General features: G+C 40.0%; 1 protein-coding gene across 2 annotated transcripts in view; it reads left to right on the top strand.

Annotated features, from left to right (window-relative positions):
• The first annotated feature begins 497 nt into the window (after positions 1-497).
• Positions 498-12,232, top strand: part of LOC143294249 (sodium-coupled monocarboxylate transporter 1-like) — a 35,949-nt gene continuing 24,214 nt past the window's right edge. Inside the window, exon 1 of one of the 2 annotated variants that reach the window (XM_076605682.1) lies at positions 498-594. The gene's annotated coding sequence lies outside the window, so the exon portion shown is untranslated. Of the gene's footprint in view, positions 595-632; positions 682-12,232 lie in introns of those variants that run through there. The other variant, XM_076605683.1, reaches the window with a different exon arrangement.

Below are 12,232 nucleotides of genomic sequence, written 5' to 3'. Positions count from 1 at the left end.
AAAACTATGTAGCAGTATTATATTCTGTTTGATAATTTAGCCAAACTTAATTCTAACTCGCTGCATTTTCTTCAAAGCGGCACGATGTTATGGCTGGCTCTGTTAATGACATGATCAATATCCAGTTAGTTGCAAATGAGTGGGTGAGTATGCGAGCGTGCGAGCGTGCGAGCGTGCGTGCGTGCGTGCGAGCGTGCGAGCGTGCGTGCGTGCGTGTGTGTGTGTGTGTGTGGGGGGGGGGGGCACGGTGTAAAGAGTTTTTAGCTCCATTCTATCCCCTATATATATATATATATATATATATATATATATATATATATATATATATATATATATATATATATATATATATATATATATATATGTATGTATGTATGTATGTATATATATAATCCCTTGTCCCTCTCTCGTTTTAGGGGCAGTTAGTGTTAATAACAAACAATGCACACACACTCAGCACCAGACAGCGTGGCGTGTCATTAACAGCTGTGTCCATGGTTGGAGAACAGGCATCTACATATACCGCTCCGCACCAGCCTCACCCCTTTCAATACATGACGGATCGCTGGGGCCAGCAGTCATCACCATTATCTGGTTGGTGGTGCTGTCCTTTTTTGTTTGTTATTGTTGTTGTTGTTTTCCAGTTTGGGACTAGTATCTACGTCGTAGGGGATCGTAAAGGTGAGAAGGTTGTGTGGGTTTGGGGTGGTTGTTTTTTTGTTTGTTTGTTTGTTGTTTGTTTCACGTCTCGGACGGTTATAGTTCTATAACATGAAAGAACGTACACATGAACAACAACTTTTACGAACACTGAAGTTGGGAACATATGAAACACAACAGCAGCCACTGATGAAATTTAAGAGCAATATCGATAATGATAATCATTACTATAACAAGAAGAAGAATAAAGAGAAGGATACGACGAAGGAGAAAGACGGACATTTTCTTTCACTGCACAATGACAATATAGGGGGTGGGGGTGGGGGGAATCAAATAAACAACAACAAAACGGGTTATCGCACAGCTAGCAAATGTCATGAAGAAAAAAAATAACCGACATATCATCTAAACATCAAGATCCATAATACACATATAGGCAGCCAAGTATGCACGCATAACACACACACACACACACACACACACACACACACACACACACACACACACACACATACACACACACACACACACACACACACACACACACACACACACACACACATATATATATATATATATATATATATATAGATAGATAGATAGATAGATAGATAGATATATTGATTGACAGCCTTCATGGTCTCAGGTTATACATTTTTACAGTGGCAGTACATACTATAAAATGTGTTATGAAGTGAGGTCATTTTAAATCATCGACTGATATGGGAACCACTTTGTTTTAGAACTATGTTCTTTCATTGTTATTCCGGCATTGTGTTTTTCCATTGCTTTGCGTGAGGAGATGTAATTTTCAAAGACAGTCAAATTTGGTGTGCAGTTTTCAAATCTAAATTTATAAATATACATTTTTCCGAGTGATACAAAAAAATCAAGTATTAGATCCGTGCATACGTTTTCATCATTTAATGTTCATTTAACTTTATTTTTCAACACACCACATATTTAGCTTTTAATAATTCTATTTTTTTCTAGAAATGGTGAGAGTTGTACCTCCAGGATATAAGTATGTTCAATGCTTTATTTTTCTTCCATGCAGAAATCACAGTAATTATTATCTGTCATTCCCATTTCCTTTAGAATGATCTTAGTCCCAAGAATTCTATGCACAATACGCAGCTGAAGCCATTTTAGTTTAAAGTCCTGTATTTCTTGCATTTTATTGTTCCATATTTTTCACTCCACTTCCGAACAAGAATTTGGAGTTTATTGTCTGCTATTAAAATATCACAGAATGTCTTGGATCCTTTAGATACGGAATTTATCACTTTTAGTGGTCCAGGAATATGTACAGACCCTGACATGTAAACCACCAAAAGAGAGAGAGGGGCGAAGACACAGAGGCACTTATCTTAGTTTTTTTTAATATTTATTTTCAAAAAGACATTATCTGACTTAAGTTCCATGAAGCAATAAGAAGTATAACAGCTTGCAGTTGTGTAATTGCAAACGTCATTTGACTTTTTTCACTTTGAGTGCACATGTGTATAATCATATATTTCAAGTTGGTATATGGGTGAATAGAAAAGTTGCATTCATATGTGTTCATCTGTACCAAAATAATCTATATCACTTCTACAATCTATCCCGAAAATCTGCTCTGCACTGCATTCTAGGTCACAGTAGACTATCATCCTTAATTCTGCGTAGAAATGAAGTTTTGTGACCCGATTCTTTACGTGGTTATCCGTCTGGGATTTTTGTCAACACGAAGAGACTGGAAAGAAATTTGTTCAATGCGGAATAGTTTGTCTACAGACTTTTTCCAGTAATTTCTGACCACAGTCTTTTTCTATAGAACTCCAAGCCACACACTTTTCCCATTACTCACACTGCCTCACTAAAAGTTCTATCACCTCCAGTCGATCACAACCCAGCCCTATGTGAAAGTCTCGCAGAGATCTAACGCCAAGCAGAAAACGAGGTCACTGCGGAACACAAATTCACTTTGTGTCATCAAAGGATTCAATCCCCACAACTGTCATTCATGTCTGCTCTGATTTTCCACACGCCAGACATGACTGATCAGATGATCTACCATTGCAGACTGCGATGTACCAAAACTTCCTTCAGAGCAGCAACTGGACTGGGCAAACCTAACTTGGAACAGGTGCACTTAATTTTGCTGTCATCTCATACGATATTCATGCAGCAGGCAAATGGAAAAATGACACCCCGGGGAACGATGACGAATTCACAAGTGATAACAACATTGAACATAAACCATGATCAGTTTTCAACCTTATGGACAATCTCGAGTCACTCTTTGAGGCAGAGGGGAGGGAAGGATGCATGTGGCTGTGATACAAACATCAGTCCCTTTTCATTCGTTCTGCCCCCGCCACCCCATCACTCACTGCAACCTCCAAACCAGAACATAACAAAAGGAAGTAAAAGAAGATAACAAAGTGACAGACTGGCAAAAGAAAGAAAGACATAAGAAACTAAAGAAGACACACACAAAAAAAAGATTATTTTTTAAATTCCTCTGCCACAGCTCATTACTCATTATTACAAAGAAAATACCAATCGTTTGGTCTCCCATCTGACCTGCATAAACAGGTGGACATTCATCCTCCTTTGCTCTCCCTCCCCTCCTCCACACCCCCACTCCCCATTCGCTGTGCGTGCTTTCTAAACTTTCCAAACTTCACGCAGCTTCAAAACAACCCCTCTCTCCCAGAGCTTTTTTCCCGGTGGCGTCAGTGTGTAATGCTCTCAGCAGTGCTCATGAATGTTTCATGCCACAATAATCCGAATGAAGCGGCACTGGCGGCTGGCAGACCATCACGAATCACGATGATGACATTGCGGGATACAGGCCAGGGATAGGAATGTTTAGGGGGCTCGGGGGGGCGGGGGGGGGGGTTCTGATGTGGACAAGCCAATAACACATGCAGTGAATGTTTCGCTGATGTTTGTATTGCTTTTGGGCTGACTTTTCAATCCAGACTTTCCATTTCTAGGAGATTAATCAATGTTCTTCTCCACCACCTCCTCTTACCCCCACCAGACATTTCTTTACCGATGAGTATTGCAGTCGTTAAGTTTCGTTTATTTTCTGTCTCCAAATGTGTATATTCTTTTACTTGCGCAACACGAACAGAGAGCCAACTCAGTTGATCTACACTTGAAGAGTGTGAATATTCCTCTTTTTTCTTCTTCTTCTTTCTTTCTTTTTTTTTGGGGGGAGCGGGGGGGTTACATTATCTTTTGTGCACAGACCTGTCGACAATGAACAATGACAGGATGACGAAATAAAATAAAAATAATAATAATAATAAAAACAGCAGTGCAGATTGCAACAGTCACTTTTTTGTTTGTTGTTGTCTTTACTAGTGAAGATATGTATTTACATTCAAATACATTACATATGTTCGGTATGTACGTGAGACGTGCTGTGTCAGTTTCAGTTTCAAGGAGGTGTCAAGGACGTGCGGACTGATCCATATACGCTGCACTACATCCGCTTTGAAAGAAACAAAACGGAGCAGACGGTTGACCCTGGCATCAATAAACCCAAGGCGTTGGTCAGGCCAACAAGTACATCTGAAGACTACAATGAAGCCACCATGGTTCACCAGGCCTGAGATTCGACAGCTGTCTTACTGGGGACTGTTTTTTTCCCGGCAAGGGAACCTGATCCATACATCATTTAGCCAGGAGGGGTTAGAATTATCTTTACGGGGCATACCAATCGAAGTGCATCCCAGACCAAGTGATGAAGTTACTAGCTTACTTCCTCTCAGGCTGGGAAAGCACGGGAGTTAGGCCATTGCCATATTGTGCCCAACTTTGTCTCCTGCTTCTTAAGGCAAAGAAAAAAAATTATTATTATCCTTTTAATTTTCTAAATAGTGTTTTATCGCAGACAAATATTGTCTTAAGCAGCGAAACAGAACTATAATGACTATAATGCAATAGCTAAATAAAGAAACACAAAAACACTTCTCACTTTTCTACTCAATATTATACAGTGTTTTTGTTTTTTTTATTCAACACCAAAGTTTGGGGGGTGCCTATTATCCATTGGTACGTTATCAATGTACTCGTATGTACTATATGATATACGCACGAACACACACACACACACACACACACACACACACACACACAGTTCCTTCTTGCACCCACAACCCCCATTCTCTGAAAAAGCATCAAATTTGGACAGAAAAAAATCCCATATCATTCGGTTTCCTTCCAACCCTTGCGGTCCATCTCATTTATTAGCCAAACACTTTCCTTCCACGTCTAGCACGATACGTCTCCCGCAGTCGCCGTGCCTGCTCTTCGCAGAACTTCATACAGCATAAATACAATCAGTCTCTGCCTGCACTTTCTGCACGCGCGTCAGTGAAATGCTTTTTCTCTGCGGCGCACAGCAATGTTTCATCCCACGGCCATCAGAGTGAAGCGACACTGGGTGACTGGCAATCCATCACACCCCGTGCTGATGACATGGCGGAATGCAGAAGTCATTCAAAACCTGCACGCCCCTTCCACGGCAACACAGATTGGTATCTTCCGATTCACGGCGACTACACGCTCCCCGTGTTGAACACCAGATCCTTCGGTGATTCTTCCATTTTCTCATTCAGCTCCATCTGTCTGGAACAGTTTACCTCACGATCTTCGCCGCTCTCCCTCCTTTCAATCTTTAACAAGAGAGGCAAGGCCTTCAAGATTCACTTGTGACATGCACCTACTACAACAATTGAATCAAAACACACAAAAAATCAATTGCAAAACAAAATTCATGTGCACCTCCCAACATAAAGATATAGACCACACAAAGTTGTGTTGGATTTCACAATGTTTTTTTGTTTGTTTTCACTTTTTTTTTTCAAAATTAAAGTCACAAAGGAAAAAAAATCATTTCTAACTCACACCTGCTTTTGTTTAAATGAAAAAGGAAATGCACCTAAGTGTGACCAACATACACGGACACACACACACAAGATAGGAATTATAAAGTTACTACATTTTATACATGTATAGATATATATAAGATTGAACAAACTTTTTTTTATATACTATTAATTAATGCATTATAAGCTGAAAAACTCAGTATGGGTATTAACAATGTGCCTGTCTGCTTTATGATTACAATTAGTATTAGAAAAAATGACATTCACAATACATTTTCATCATATTTCAGAATAACCCTGATTCAGTAAGACCAAACATATATATGTAATTACTTCATAATCTAGACCATCTTTTAAAACAGTCACTCTGCTTCTGGTGTAAACTTCGAAGTCTTTGTCATACATACATCTATTTTCATACCCCACCTGAGTAGGTTTATGTGTTAAAATTGCCTGAAAGTGAATCTACCATGATAATGATTGCCAACCATACACTTCCTTCTTATATGAAAAAAGTAATCAAGAAGCAGGTACACTTCAATTAATCTGTGATGGTATTTTGCGGCTGCATCACACCACACACACACACACACACACACACACACACACACACACACACACACACAGAGAGAGAGAGAGAGAGAGAGACAGACAGACAGACAGATACGCACACATATGAACACAAGAAACAACTCTTTCATTTAGTAGATATCTATGTATCCTCATGTATAAAGAATTTTTTTTCTTGTAATCTCTCTCTCTCTCTCTCTCTCTCTCTCTCTCTCTCTCTCTCTCTCTCTCTCTCTCTCTCCTCTGTGTGTGTGTGTGTGTGTGTGTGTGTGTGTGCGTGTCTGTCTGTCTGTCTGTCTGTCTGTCTGTCTGTCTGAATGTCTGTCTCTCATACACCTCTAATTTAGTAAATATATTCAACATTTGAAACTATTTTGTGATCAAAACATGTGTACACAGACTACATAATATTGCAAATTGTATTTCAACAGATCCCACTTCTCTCCCACCCCACACTTGCACATACTACACCAAGGTATTCTGCACAATACTGAATATTTTCAAGGCAATTAATATTATTGCCAATCGTTCAAACACCTGGAGTGAATCAGTCAGGCCAAGGTCAGTTTCCCTGCAATCTAAAATCAGTTATGTAGACTGCTGTCAGTCATACTTATTGTTACAGAGCAAAAAACACACACACACACACCCCTTTCATTTATCATATATCTATTATCCTCATAAATAAACAAATTTCTCTTTTAATCTCTCTCTGTCTCTCTCTCGTACACATCTAATTTAGTAAATACATTCCACATTTCAATCTATTTTGTGCTCAAAACAAAACATCTGTACACAAACTACATAATATTACAAACTGTATTACTGTAATGTCACAATATACTCTGTGTGTGTGTGTGTGTGGGGGGGGGGGGCGAGTTTGTGTCAGGGCTCATATGTTTTTATGTGTAGTGCTGCGCCCGTGTAGATATAGTTGTGCTGTCATATACGTGAAACTGGATATTTTTTGCATGTGTGTGTGCGCGTGTGTGTGTGTCTCTGTGTGTGTCTGTGAGTGTGTCCCTGTGTTTAAATAATTCATCTATAGATGTACGTTTCGTCATTCATATTATCATTTACATTATCTTCTTTTCTTTTCCCTAATATGTTCTCTTTTTTTTATCTATTTCTTTGCTTATTCATTCATTTATTTGTTTACTTATTTATTCATTTATTCATTTATCTATTATTTCATTTTATTTTCCCTCAAGTCAAAGCCTGACTAAGCGCGTCGGGTTACGCTGCTGTCAGGCATCTGCTTTGTAGATGCGGTGTAGTGTATAAAAATTCATTGTCCAAATGCATTGACGTTTTCTTCAGCAAAAATGCCATATCAAAGTTCAAATTCACAAGACATGTTACAGTATTCATATCTATATTAAATTGTATAATATGAATAATAGTGACTCAACCCACACATGTTCTGATCTTGATTATAAAGATATCAAGTTGATAAGATCTGTTGTTCAGGATGGCCGTGTTACAAAGGCCTGTGACTGAAAATAACTGGCGATTCTGATTGATTTTGTTGATATTTTTTGAAGTTTGGAGCATAATCCAGTAAGTGATGAGGCCTTCACAATATTTCTCTGAATAAATATTTAACGGTCTCCTTCGCCAACTTTCCATCACACGTTATCGTGTATTGTCGACTGAATATTGGATTGAACGGGCAGGTCAACTACTTGAAACAAAATGTCTTCCTTCGCGGTCGCAAGGAATATGAGCACACGCTTTGAATATGTATAAATAGTTATGTGTACGCAATTGATTTTGCTCTTGACCTTCAGGACTCAGCCAATAGGTCGTTAAAGTCCACTCGTGGTATTGATTTTAGTCATTTCCGAAAAAGACCACTGGGCAAATGAACATAGTGGAAGCACTGTACACTAAGAGTAAAACACGAAAGCTTTTCTGTGTATTAAGTATAATTTCAAAATGTAATGTTTAAGATGAGAAAGATCAGTTTAAAACAAATTAAATCCCCTTGCATTATTTACAGATTAATTTCCCTTCTTGCTAGCAGCACCATAAATATAACTTCCATGCCTAGCAAAAGAAGTTCATGTTTGAACAAAAAATGATAAAAATTACTGCTATAAATGGTTTGTTAGAAAATCAAAATCAAAGTGCCAGGTTTAGTGAATAAAATATATAACTGTAACAGTAAACTGTGCAAATATTTTGGCTGCTTTTTTTTTTTGTTTGTTTGTTTGGGGGGGTTTTGTGCCCATCAAAGAGGTGCGATATTGTTTCAAACAGGATGATTGGAAAGAAATGAATTTTTCCAATTTTTATGCCAAAATTTCGTGTCAACTGGCAAAGTATTTGCAGAAAAAATGACAATGTTAAAGTTTACCACAGACACACACAGAGACAACCGAACACCGAGTTATAACATAGACTCACTTTGCTTACACAAGTGAGTCAAAAACCGGTCTGAAAAACACATCTTTTTGAAAACCCCTATGCATAGACTTCCCATCCCTTTCCAATGACATTTGGTTATAAGTCATGCGGTCTGTGTGTGTGTGTGTGTGTGTGTGTGTGTGATTAAGTAATGTAATAGGCGCCATGTTGGATTGTGTTTTATGCTTTTGCGCATAAAAACATTAATTTTCTTCTTCCTTTTGTTATTACGTGTATGTGTTTATTGTAAAGGGCTTTGAGGAAAGCACCCAAAGAGTATCAATTAATATTATTATTGTTATTATTAGCATTCAGGCCAGAGGATGGAGTGTGTGTGATTAAGTAATGTTATAGGCGTGTATGTGTTTAATGTTTATTGTGTGTGTGAGTGTGTGTGTGAGAGAGATTAAGTAATGTAATGAGCGTAGTCTTTGAACCTGTTTTATGCTTTTGTGTGTTAAATCATTATTTTTTCTTCTTCTCTTTGTTTGTTATTGCATGTGTGCGCGCGTGTGTGCGTGTTTAATGTTTATTGTAAAGCGCTTTGAGGAAAGCGCTGAACAAGAATCAGTTACTATTATTATCATTATTATCATACAGGCCAGAGGATGAAGTAAGGGGGATGAAAAAGAGGAAAGAGGGCGGGGGGGGGGTGATGTGAACAGGCTGATGATGCACGTTTTGGCGCAAGGCTTGTTGCTGTTTGTTATTACTTTTCGGCTGATCCTCATTTCTGACTCTTCATGCTGTTACAGACGAATGCTCTTTTGCCCACATCAGCCTGTCCCGCTGTTTAATCTGAGGCCACTTCTTCCTTCTCTCTTCCCCAGTTTCTCTCGCATTTGTAAGGCTATCTGTAACTCCCGTGAATTCTATATGCACACACATCCGAGCGCACGCGCGCACGCACGCACGCACACACACACACACACACACACACACACACACACAATGTGCACGCGCACGTAAACAGCAGACGGTCAATATTGCAGAACTTTTCAAATACTGGTCCATGTTCACGAAATGTTTCATTCCACCATAAGATACCTGATGGCTGTCAGGCGATGGAGAAACAGACCATGCTGACCTTGATACAAGTCGTGGGGGGAACGAATGGAAAACCTTTCTCTGGACAAACCTACACTATCGCCATGCAGTGCGTTTTCAGGCACAGACTATCAGCTTTACCACTGCTCTGATGATGTCTTCGTTTTGCCCTGTGATAAAGGGGGTTGGGGTCCGAATGGGAAAATCTATTTTGCTTCATATGTTACTCTCGGAAATATTGTTTTGGTTATCAATATCTCTGTATGTCCTCTCTCTCTCTCTCTCTCTCTCTCTCTCTATATATATATATATATATATATATATATATATATGTTCCTACACCCCCTCCTCTGCCATTATATCTGCAACACGCTCATGAAAGCATGCACATGTGCACACACACACACAGCATTGCGTACACCTACAAACACACAGTACTAAAATTCCAAAGCAGAACGCCACTTTTCCTTTCTCTGAAGATTTTGTTTTCAATTGACTTCCACAAATTTCTGTTCCTGCTCTTTACAAAGAATAGTCAAGTGGAAAGTCCAGTTTTCCAATGTGGAAAGCTCAGGACAAAGATGCATGGTACAGCCAGCAGGTCAGAAAACCAACAGCTGCCCAGTGTCAACTTAAACCACAGACCAACGAAAAATGAATTCAACCACAAGGAGGAATATGGGTGGAGAAGCTGTCTGCAAATAAATATAAACCCATTGAAAATTCTTTAGACTCATTCAGCTTATCATCGCTCATCCCCCTCTCCCACTCTTCTACAAAACAAACACCCTAATGAAGACATAGTTCTCAAACGTTAACAAAATGTCAGAAAGAGATGCCGAAATGTAGGCACTGACAAAATGACACAAGTGCGCACAACGTCCAGACAAGTCAATGCAGATGCCGGTCTTTTTGGGTGAAGGATCATCGAGTGCCCACTTCCTCGCTGGGGTGCTGTGTCAAGCATACAATTACAGTGAAGGCTGCAGAGAAGTTACCACTGATCTGCAAGCTTGGGATTCGACAGCTGTCTCATTCTGACCATGGACCACGGAGTCTGGCTTAGGAGAGCGAAATGATAGGCGAAATGGTCCAGTGGTTAAAGCCCTTGACTTTCATTCGGAGGGTCCTAGGTACGAATATCAGTCTATGCGCCTGTTGGGAGATTTCTTCTGATCTCGTTATTTAACAGACCACTTTCGTTTGATCAAAGGACAACGCCTCCTCGGAGAGATGCGCACTGGAAAAGATGTACTTAACACGTACAGTCTGCAGACACGCTCACACATTTTCGGTTACTACCACTTCGGTCTCCGCTTACACTATTATACACAAACATCAATACATTAGGTCACCTAAAAGCCCTGGCATGTAAACAATTGCAGACATTGATTAAATGGGAATACAAGAATTGTCAATTGTTATGAAACAGATAAGCAGATGACAAATCACACGTTTGTGGTAAAGGAATGGTTGAGAGAGGGGGAGAGAGATGGAGAGGGGTAGGGAGGTAAAGAGAAGTAGAGAGAGAAAGGGAAGAGAGAGGGATTGAGGGTGGGTGACAAAGGATTTGATATCTAAGACCACAACGTCTGGGGCAATAACAAACACAGAAAGATGTAATCACTTGCCTACTTGTTTAGAATGTACACAGCAGACCACGAGAACATCAAAAACCAGGCAAATGCATACAGTCATCAAACACACTCAAAACGTATGCCTCAAGACACGCTGGGCAATTGCTGCGCCAGAGGGCAAGTAAAAGTGAAAGAGGGGGTGGGGGGGGGGCGAAAATGGTGAATGAAAGGTAAACATGAAATCGAAGTAGAAGAAAAGGAAAGCCTGGGGAGGAATGAGGAGGATGGAAGCCCCAACAAACAAGTGGGAAAAAGAGGACGGCTCGAGGCACCACATAAACAATTAAACAAATTGCAAAGTGCAGACCTGTTAGTGCCTGAACCCCCTTTCGCGTGTTTTAAATGCATGTATAAATCCATGGAAGATCCCGTAATCCATGTCAGCGTTTGGTGGTTATTGGGACAAGAACATACCCAGCATGCACATCCCCGACGGAGTAAAAACGACCATGCAAATAAAAACCCACAAGTGCACGAATTCAAGTGAACGAATGAGCTGCAGCCCAAGAACACAGAAGACGAAGAAGAAGAAAGAGGAGGAGGAGGGATGTCGTGTCAATCGAAGTGTTTTCCGAAACGAAGCGATGCGGTTACTGGCTTATCCGCTCTTAGGTGGGAAAGCGGAGTCAGGCTATTTGTATACCGTGCCCTTGTATCTTATTTCGATGTCTACAGCTCTGAAGGAAAGAAGGATTGTAATTATTCTTGTTACACTTCTAAACATGTTATTCAGCTGCATACATGTACAACCGTTTCTACGCAGCGGACATTCAATCTCCCCGACATGACTGGTTTCCTTGCAGGCGGTGTCGAAAGTACAGAGAAACCTGACAAAGAGAAAGAAGAAATCGAAGTGAGAAAAAAATACCTTTCAGGACACTTTGTAACCGATCTTTTAGGTTGTGCCGACAAATGTACTCTAGTTCGGTCAGCGTAATGACCTATGGTACAACACAACACACACACACACACACACACACACACACACACACACACACACACTTGCGCGCGGGCGCATGCGTT

The sequence above is a fragment of the Babylonia areolata genome, chromosome 19 (assembly GCF_041734735.1).
Source record: "Babylonia areolata isolate BAREFJ2019XMU chromosome 19, ASM4173473v1, whole genome shotgun sequence".
NCBI classification, from domain to species: domain Eukaryota; kingdom Metazoa; phylum Mollusca; class Gastropoda; order Neogastropoda; family Buccinidae; genus Babylonia; species Babylonia areolata.
The sequence above is the reverse complement of the archived record's forward strand: the minus strand, read 5'-3'. Positions and strand labels throughout refer to the sequence as shown.